This window comes from Gossypium hirsutum, chromosome A12 (assembly GCF_007990345.1).
Source record: "Gossypium hirsutum isolate 1008001.06 chromosome A12, Gossypium_hirsutum_v2.1, whole genome shotgun sequence".
Lineage (NCBI taxonomy): Eukaryota > Viridiplantae > Streptophyta > Magnoliopsida > Malvales > Malvaceae > Gossypium > Gossypium hirsutum.
Window position 1 is genome coordinate 33,217,472 of NC_053435.1, and position 11,124 is coordinate 33,228,595.

General features: G+C 33.7%; 1 long non-coding RNA gene across 1 annotated transcript; it reads right to left on the reverse strand.

The window, feature by feature from the left end:
• Positions 1-631: 631 nt before the first annotated feature.
• LOC121211328 (uncharacterized) lies at positions 632-1,835 on the reverse strand. The gene is made up of 4 exons (XR_005906633.1): positions 1,599-1,835; positions 1,256-1,328; positions 1,056-1,128; positions 632-926 (listed from the first exon to the last, which is right to left on the reverse strand). It is a non-coding gene; the product is annotated as an uncharacterized lncRNA (long non-coding RNA).
• Positions 1,836-11,124: the final 9,289 nt, after the last annotated feature.

Genomic DNA, 11,124 nt, shown 5'->3' on the forward strand with positions numbered 1-11,124 from the left:
TACAATACATAGCATAAATCAATAACATTTGAATATGTCATGCACATGATGCAATGCAACAAGGTTCCTACCCATACCATTCGCTACACACCACGAGTTCCCCAGAATCCGTCTGCCAAACTCCAAAACATTATGAGCATAGCTCGATGTGGTAAAACCACCAATTAATCAATAATACAAAAAATCTACCGGATATCAAATAGTGTGATACAATCGCTAATAACATGTAATATGCGATAAAATCGCCAATCCCCTCGGTACTCCAAGTGCAGTGCACTGACTACAAATAATGTGGACTTAATATGCCACCAATACTCCACGGAACTCCTTTGTCTACCACAAAATCCCAACCCAATACATATGCAATATGTAACACAATCTCATACATAATCACATACTTTCAGTAAATGGAAAAAATGTTCCAATCTTTCAAATTACCATTGAGTTGGTATCAATCAATATCGTTCAATTTCGTATCAATCAATATTGTTCAATTTCACATACTTTACAGATTTTCATTGTGCATAAATAACACCCTTTTCAATACAAAATATAACAAATATCTCATGCATTTAAATCATACATAAGCTTAATATCTCAACACATTATATCATTCAGTTAAACATTCTCATATCTCATAACTCAACTATGCAATTATAAACTCAATTAAACATCCATACTATCAAACTAGCAATTTTTCCAACATTTCAATCTTTTAAGGCTCGAAACATACCTGGTTCGGCCACTCACGAAATCAATAATTTGGATATTAAGCCAATCCCATCAGCAAGCTAATTTATCATATATAACATGATATTTAACATTTTTTAAAAAAATTATGAATTTAGGACCCACACCTTATTTTTCATTTCCTCACAGCACACTAGCAAATCTTCCAATTTTCCTTAATAATTCCTTAAATGAACCTAAACCAAAATTCAGTATGAATTCAATAAATTTACCATTAAACCAGCCCCAAAAAACCCACTTATGAGTTCAAACCAATTTTTGAAATTATAACTATTTTATGAATCCAAACTAGTTAGATTCCTTACACTGTATCGATACAAACTGTATGTACAGTCGTTCTTCACCTTTACGGATGATTTGAGTCGTTTGGGTTGGCACCTAATTCAATAATATACTGGAAAATCAGTAGCTAATTAATGATTAGATTCCTTTATTTAATCAAATCATAACCTTTACCCAACAACTTTGTCGAAATAGCAAACTAGTTACCCTTAATTGCACTTACATTTTATGATTTGTGGGATCCGAATGGCCAATCGATAAAGAACGTTTTTCCATAATTGAAATGGGTTTAAAATCTGATTAGAAGGGTTAAATAACTCAAATTAATCCTGGAAAAATATAGGCAAGAACCAAGAAACAAAACAGCCCCTTTTCTTGCCCATAAGTGCATGCACCACCACTCGCGATGGCCAAAATTGGGGCTGAATTTTAAAAGGTTTGAGATCGCATTAAAATCTGGAAAAATACCTTTGAAATCATTTAAAATTCCCCAAATTATAGATCTGGAAATTTAGGTTTTGAATGGACAAGATTAACTAAGAAATTGAAGAGAGAAGAGACTTTACCTAAACTAGTCGAGAGAAACGACAATGGCACTTTCTTGGCAATGTTCGGGATCGATCTTGGAGTTCAAGATTTCATATTTGGGGCTGATTTTAATGAGGAAAAATGACACTAATATGGTGGAAAATATGTTAAAAAAATCTTGTGGCAAAAAGAAAAAGAAGAAAGAGATGGTAAAACTAAGTGTAGGTGACGACAACAATGAGAGAAAGAAAGAAAATTGAAAAGAAAAGAGGAGAGGAAAAGGGTGAACAGCTTGGGTAGGTAAAATTTGAATTAAAGGCTGAAAAATAAAATAAAAAGTTATATTTATACTTAGGGTTCAAGGGTATGGATAACACACACATTAAAAAATAAGGGATTTTGCAAAATTTAATTATTTCGTAAGGGAAGGGATTCGAACTTGGGACCTCATTTAGTTTCCATGTTTTCTCATATTTCTTTTAACCATTAGGATTTTTCCTCATTCTTGAAATAATTTTGCAATATTTATTTTAAAAACAAGGCATGTCACATACTAGGGTTTAAGGCAAAATTTACAAAATAATAAAAATTGTGAGAGAGAAGGGATTTGAACATGGGTTTCAAGGAACATTTCACTAATGACCAACAAATCAATACCCCATTTATTTCCAAAAAATGCATAGATAAATTTAAAAAATTAAGGCATGACCACTCTCCCTCGATTCACAAACCCGATTCTACTAACCCCTGATTTTTGGGATGTTACACGACCAAGCATGGGTTAAATTGAATTGAGTGAATTTTGTGTATTTGTTAAGCAAGGACTAAATTGTAAAAATGTGGAACTTTAGGGGCTAAAGTATAAAAATGCCCAAATAGGTATTTTTGGATGAAATTGAATGAATAAGTGATTAAATAAGCTAATTTTGAGTTCATATAGATCAAGAAAGAAAAATCGGACTTAGACGGGGGGAAATCGAAAGTTGTCGAGTAGTCGATCTGATCCGTTCATCGTATATACGAGGTAAGTTCATATACAAATAAATGTCTTTAAATTAATTTATAAATGTTTATTTGTCATTGAATTGCTATGAATGTTGAACGAGCAAATACAAGCAAGTATCGACAAAATAATGTTAATCGAAAGTCCCGTACGAACCCTAGGAATAGTATAGGATACAAATGTCATGACATTAGGATTGTCAAGATGTGATTACATGTAAGACCATGTCAGGGACATTGGCATCGTTATATGATTTCGTGTAAGACTGTAACACCCCGATTTTTGGGGCCTAGAAGAGTTAGGCTTTGAGGCTGGGATTCGGATAGAAGGAAACCTGAATAATTAGGAATTTTTAAATGTTACCGTTTAAGAAAAAAATTTTGAATTACTACCAGAAAATTTTTACTATATTTATTATTATGGATACTTTAAATTTTTAAGAAATTTTAATTAGTATTATGAGATAAAATTATTATTATTAGAAAAATATTACTGCATGTATGTTTGAAAATTTTTTATGAAAATTATTATTATTATTTACTGTAGTATTGATATTTGAAATTTTTATTATTAGATATATTTATAAAATTATTATAATTATTATTATTAGATAGGAAAAAAAATATAAAATATATATATTTATAAAAGTATTGTTGTTTTGGTGTTTAAGACTCTAGAAAAATTTTAATTTTATGCTACCTTAGGGAATCTGGGCAGTAGGCCTTAATAATAATTTGGGCTGCATTACTGCATGAAGGAGCTCTTGGCCTAGTGGCTAAGCACAGTAGGAAGGTGTGGGAGGTGCCTGGGTTCAAGGTGCGGCGTGCGCAATTTGGGTTTTTTTTAATATGCAGATCGCCCCTAGAATAAGGGTTAAGAGGAGTTATGAGTATAATTTAACATAAAGAGCACCTTGGTGCAGTGGCAGCAGCGAGCTGAGGAGACCCAGTGGTCACGAGTTCGAAGGTAGGGGGCAGCGAAACTTGTTTTTTTTTTTTAAGGAGCCCGTGACTGAAGCAGATAAGGTTTATAAGTAAATGCAGTCGAAATATAGCAAAAGTGAGGGTGTGTCGCAGCGGCAAGCAGGGTGGGTGAGTGTTCTGGAGGTTGATGGCTCGAGTTGCGTGGAAGGCGGAAATCCCAGTGGCCAGCAGCATGTTGGGCAACCTGGAAGTCCTAGGTTCGAGCAGTGTTATGTGCAGGAGGGTGCTTCTTTTTGCTGTACGTGCGTGGGAAGGGCCGTACGAGATTGAAACGCTTACAGCAACAGGAGGAGTCGGCTGAGCGGCGGACTGCTGCTCAGCAGCAGAGAGTTTGAATTAAATTCAAACTTTGAATTTGGCCATGAGTGAAGGAGATAAGGAAGGAATTAAAATTGGAAAAGCAATTTATTTTATTCTAATCTTATCTTATTTCTTTTCTATTTTTCCCAAAAGCTGAACAATTCTCTCATTTTCTATTTTCTTTCCTCGAAGCCAAATTCTTTTTAAAACAACTTTTTCTTCTCAAATATTGGTTGCCGATTACTCCTTTGGTTGAAACTATATCTCCTTTCCTTTTAATCTTTCAAAAGACCGAACCTCTAATCTTACATCTCTTCCTCTACTGATTGTCTCTTCGATGGTGAACTTATCGTTACCTATTTTTTCTTTTAGATCGCAATAGCCTTATTCTAGGATAGATCCAAAAGCCGAAAAGCCTCATATTTTAGTGATTCGGGAATTAATATCTAGTTCTATTCTCTACTCACATTCTAAGATTGGATTCACTATGGATCTGAGATTGGGGAAGTGTTTGAAACGCTCTTGACAAGTACATCATTGGTGGTAAGTACTCAGAATCTTACTTTCATTCTTTATTTCGGGATTTAAAGAAAAACCGAAAACCCCTATATGCAAAGGGTGCCTGTCGACTAAACTAAAAGGGTTTAGTGGTGTTATTTGATTTGTTTTGCTCTAGTGTGGATTAAAGGCTACTAATCGAGGGCTTGGATATTTGGAACGACCAGAATTAGATCTATTCCATTTTTCAGGCAAAGGTAAGAACTTTAGTGCCTAAGGTGTTAAGGGCCAAATATGGTAAGGGTTTGATGTGTTAAGTTGTTATGGATTCATAGTTTAACGTGTTAGTAACTGATTGTAGGCAACTCGTGTGTGGAACTCGTCAACGTTTCGTCAAAAAATAGGTGTGTAAACGACACCCACTCATAGACTAGATCGACAAAAGCGGAAAAGTGGAAAAGTGGAAAAGCTGGCATTTGTGAACTTGCGAGCGTGCGAGCGCTTGTGAGGTGGTTTGGTTGTTAATTTTGGTAATCGCACGCAGTATGATTGCAGAGTGCGCAATTTCGTGCACTTCGGTATATTTGGGCTTAATGGGCTGTAAACGAGTTAGTGGGCCAACGGGCCCAATTCGGTAAAAACACTCGGTAAGTGCTTCTGTTAATATGTTAATGGTTAGAATATGTATGTAAATTCTAGAATAGTAAATTTTATTAAACTACCCTTAAGTATGAAAATTACCATTTTACCCCTAGGTGCAAAATAACCGTTATACCCCTAGGGTTAATTTTGACTGAAATGCATGATATTCTGATTCTGTTTGTTATATGCCATGACATGTATATCTGTTGCATGGGGTTGGGTTTTGTTATGGAGGAAGAACCCGTTCTGGTGGCTGTGCCACATATTCTAATATAAGCAGCTTTGCTGCGGATTATAGTTAATGCCGCAACCGGTGCTAACACTATAAGTGTAGGGATGGCGTGGGTGATTTATTCCCCACAGGAAGTGTAAGGATGGACGGAGGCAAGTGCAGGGTTGGATGGGGTTATCATGCATTAATCATATGAGACTGTTTTGTTATGGGCCAACTATATTGAAATGGGCCCAACTGTGTTAATATGGGCAAGACCCAGTATATCTCGACTTGTAATAGGGCTACGGCCCAGATTGATACTGATATAGGCTAGGCCCAATATACTCTGATACTATAAGGGGCTATGGCCCAGATTAATATTGATATGGGCTAAGGCCCAGTTAACACTGATTTCTGAATAGGGTTTAGGCCCAGTAAAGCTTGAACTAATTTGGGCTCTGGTTGGGATACTTTACACACTGGGTTTTCCAAACTCACCCCCTTTCTCTTCCATCCTTACAGGTGAGCCCTAGTTGGTGGACTTGGAGCTGGGCGGGATTCAGAGTGGCCACGAAGATTAAGTTTTTGTTTTCTTTAAAATAAGTTTCGCATTTATTATTTTGATTATTTTTATTCTGGTTTAAGTTGTAATAAGGTCGCTATTTTTATTTTTTTAATATTTTGGGTTATTAAATTGGTTAGCTCTAGGGCGCGTTTTATAAAAGTTACTTATTTTCAAAATATCACGATTACCGAGTAAAGCTTCCGCAACATAAATGTTTTCAAAGGAAATAAATATTTTAAATGGACTTAAACTTAATTTGTTGTTCGTGGACAAGTAATATGCTTTAAGTGTGGCAATGGATGTGTGCATGTCTAGGATTGGATCCATGAAGAGCTTGGTACTTAAGTAGTCCAATAGACTCACCTCCTCTTTTCTGGCTTCCTACCTGGTGCACAGCTTCCATTCACTTTAATCTATAACGAAAATATTCTTCTCAAAGATTTTTAATTAAAACATGAGTTTAACAATAACGCTCCAATGAGTTTTAATCAAGAAGGGTTTTCAATAAAAATATGGTTTTCGAAAAACACTTCAATGTGACACGCCGAATTCGGCTGTAACGTCTGGGCCGGGTTTGGGGTGTTACAAAGACCATGTTTGGGACATTGGCATCAATATGTGATAACATGTAAGACCATATTTGGGATATGGCATTGTACGAGCTATGTGCGATTTCTGAGTATCCTTAATGATTCTGAAAGGTTCAACGGACAAACGCAAGTCAAGAAGGAATGAGTAAATGAGTTAAGTGACTCAGGTACGTATGAGATTCATACAAGTATTGAAAAGGGAATTATTTGATTAATTCACTTATGAAATTGAGTATGTATACATTTGGGAAGGTTTGTGAACTTATATGTGTTTATTCATAGTTTACCTATTTGATGGAAATAGTGTTGAATCATTTGGTAATTTTATTTGTATATGACTTACTAAGCTTTTAAAGCTTACTTTGTGTGTTCTTTCCCTACTTTATAGATTATCGAAGCTAGCTCGAACATCGGGGATCGTCAGGAATCGTCATCACACTATCGACTACTTGTTGGTATTTTTGGATGCTTTGTAATTATGGTATATGGCATGTATAGGCTAGTGATATGATGATATTAGCCATGAGATTTGGCTTGTAAATGTTGGTGTGTATATAACCTTTTAAGTTGGCTTAAATCATAAGTTTGATAAGTTATATATGATGTATATATATTGCCTTGTGTTTTAGCATGTTTGGTATGAATATTGTGATGGTTATATGGTTGCTCAATTAGCAAATTATCAATGATGTATAATGGTTGAGAAATGGCATGTTGTGGCTTAGTTATAAGATGATGAATTGGTATATTTTGTGGCATGATTTAGTTGATAAGATGGTGAGAAAATGCATATAGAAGTTAAGGTTATGGTATATTGTTTTGGCATGATTTTGGTTATGGATTTGAGTAATGAAATGAATTGATTTAAATGGCATGAAATGTGCATGAAATGGTCATTTTTGGTTGCTTATTGCATGTGAAAATGATGCCAAATGAATGCTTTTAGATATATGAATGATAGGTGGGAATAAGCCTGTGACACGTGCATGTCTGGTGGTCGTGTGAGGCACACGGCCTGTTTACACGGGCGTGTGATCCCGTTATGCTTGAAAATTTTCTATATTTCCCAAAATTTTCAAATGTTATCAGTTTAGTCTCGAACCTTTTCCAAGCATGTTTTAAGGTCTCGTAGAGCCTTATAAGGGACATTATGATTATGTTTGTTTAATTTTTATGTGATAATGGATTCATGTATGAGAAATGTATGTCGTATGTTGTATTTGATCGGTAATGCCTCGTAGCCCTATTCCGGCGACGAATATGGGTTGGGGGTGTTACAAGAAAGGCCTAAACTAGAATCAAGGTCGTAACATCAAGTTGTTGATGTCACGAAACAAATGCCTTCACCATCCATCAAAGAGTTGGAATTAAACGAAATTCACAATCGAGGGGACTCCTTCCAAAGTCGTAACATAAAGGACATGATATCGCGACACCAACCTTTGTGGTTACAACACTGATCTAGCAATTTGTAACATCGATCATAGTCTCCAAAGTTTAAGAAATCAAGTCACCTGATGGCAATGTCGCTACACCAAATGGGCAATTTCCAGCCCAATAAAGCTTAAGTCAAGTGTTAAGTGAGGATAAAATTGTCAATTAGAAGTCAATTTGTGCCGAACTATAAAAGATACTTCATGTCACATTTTTGGGAGAATTTTTGATAGATTCTTAGTACTATCTCTTTTAGGTTAGATTTTAGAAAATACTATTTTAGAATATTTTGCACTTTTACCTTTCTTGGCAAAAAGTATACGGACCTGCTTGTATCTATTGCAATTGTTGTAATATTTCAATAGATTTTCCATAGTTTCTTTATTTGATTTCACATTTTTCAATTGAGCTATCAATATTCGTGGATTCAAAACATTATCCTTCTGTCAATTCAAGGGTTTCATCAATTTTATTGAGTATTTCTAAACCTTACCTATTTTCTATTATTTTTTTGGTTGATTTCGCATGAAATTGATTAGTTTGATTCAATCAATTAAAGGTATGAACTAATTTTGTTTGTGGTTGATAATTGACGTGTTAATCAATTAATTTAAGGTTTAGGGACTAGATCATAAAATTTGGACTAAATCAAATGAAATTGAAAACCTAGAATTGACGACTCTAAGGAATTATCTAGATAGGTGAGACCGAGAGGATATCCTATTGAGTATTAATTCGATTAGCCTAATTTAATTTGGTAAGGTCGAGAGATAAACTCGATTAAATTTCTTAATTAGGCGAAATGGTGGCTGAGAGGTAAAATTGGACCAATTAGAAATATTAGATTTTCTAGATCCTTAAGTTAAGAATTAATTGTTTACATGGATGTTAGTCAACCATATCGTTTGCTTATTTGGTAATTTTTTGAAATTGGTTTAATTGCAAATTAGTCCTAATTTATATTTTAGCATAATTTACTCATTTATGATTTGCCTTACTATGGTATTTAGAATTTAACTAGCTACACTTTCTTGTTGCATTCTTGATCATTGTTGGTCAATTTTGTCACCCAGTCTTCTTTGGGTTCGATCCTCAGAATACTCAATCTTCCATTGTAAACACTAGAAATATTACAACTGATTTTTGACACTTGCAGTGAAAGTTGCATTTCAATTCTTATATCTTTTGTGTAAATTTCTGTGCTCAATGTTGGAACACCGTGGTGCGATCAAGTTGTTGGCACTGTTGACGAGGAGATTTTGTGTGCGGCGATTGGTTTTTTATGATTCTTGCATGCTTAGTTAGGGAAGCTAATTAGTGAAACATAAATTTATAGATATGACACTTTGTTTTCTTTTATGTTCAGTTCATTTTTTTATTTAATTTATTTAATTGTTCTTGTTTCTTTTGTTGTTCTTTTTTCAGTGTATGACTCGAAGCAACAATGCATTCATGCCATTCGATCCTGAGCTGGAGAGAACTCTTAACAAACCGAGGAGAGGTTTATTTCGTGGAGAAGATCCACTGAGGGACGATTTATCGATAAGGTATCTACTGAGGCAGAATCAATTGCCTAAGAAGTTACCTCTAAACTGTTGGATCTGGTGCCCTAATTGTAGTATATTCATTTTGTATACTTGTATTTTTTGAAAAAATTAGTTTAATAATACCATCCATGAATTATATTAATACATTTTTATATTGCCTTCAATGTTTTTGCACGTAAAGTAAAATGGAAGCAAATATTAGCTCACTGGTTATCTAATGTTTAACTAAAACTAAGTGGTATTACGTGGTCGGATCGTAATACAAAAAGACAACTTGCATTAGTAGATAAACCTAAATATGTCCTTAGTCTAATTAGAAATGCGCAAATTAATTCAAAGACTAATATGTCATCTATAAAGTCCAATTATGGAGATACTTTGTCTTGAGCATTAGAGTGGATGACTCCTAAAAGATAGAGACATAAATGTGATTGATTGGACTAACAGTACATCGAACATGACCCAAGTATAATAGATCTTAGATCTATTTATGGATTTATTCACTTGTGACATTCATAGTGTGACATACCGTAATCCTGTGTGAATGATGAACTATGTATACGTGACTCGTATACTTTGATGTAAGTAAAAGCCTGAGTTCAAATAGATAAAGAACCGAAAACTGTGGATTAGGTATATGACTTCTGAAGTATGTAGCATCATTCACAATAGTGGGATTCATAGTCCAACTAACAGGTAAATGATATCCTCTCATTAGCATTACATGATAAATGAAAAGCAAACGTGGCCACGAGTCGTTTGTCTTTGTGACAAATGACTTAATTACTATTTGATAGTAATTGACTTTTCATGAGAGAAGATGTAATGATTACCGCGAGATAAATAGATTATCTCAAAGAGATTAAAGATATCTTATAAGGGTAACACAGTAATGATAAGGTCATTGGACGAGAACTGATTAAGTAACTTTCATAATGGTAAGTAATTAGGGAGAGCTTAATCACGATACTATACTAGAATGACTTTTTGACTAAATAAGTTTATAATTAATAGGCGAAAAGTTGCAAATTAACTATAAATTATTTGAGCCTTAATTATATATGTCCAAACTGTCTTTCCATTAGCTCATTGAAACCATAAATAAATTGCATGTATAACCAATGAACAAAAATGAATAGGAATAATAAAGTTAGAGAAATGGATTGCTTTCACAAATGAATGCATTTTCTCACTGAGTATAAAAATGAGTTGATAATTAATTTAAGGTTTTTGAATTATTATTTAATTAATTTTAATTAAATAATTGAAGTTTAGAAATGAAACTAAAGTAATTAGTCATTAGATCTATTAAATACAAAAATTAAATATATTTCCTCATAAATTATTTTACGGTAAAGTCGTTATGATTTTAACGAAATTAGAATTGGAATGAGAAAATTATTTAATTGAGAAAGTAATTTAGTTAATTAAATTAATTAACTAATTAATATTTATTTTGGGAATTAAAAACAAATATTGGGTTGGATTAAATTATAAAGTGGTAGATCAAAAGTCTAGGAGGCACAAATAATTGGACCCAATAAATGAGAGGCCCAATTCCCCTCATTTTGCATATGTTAGATTACAACCCTAGAGTTTTTATCTAGGGTGTCTCTACTAGGAGAGTGCTTTTCTATTAAATAAATATTTTTTGTGTTATACTTATTCAATCAGGACTATCTCTCTGTTTTTTTATAAATAGATGGCACTGGTAGAGCTATTACCACATAAGTTTCATAATTTTTTATTTCGCAAGAAAGTAGTGAAAATTTATTTTATTAGAATAAA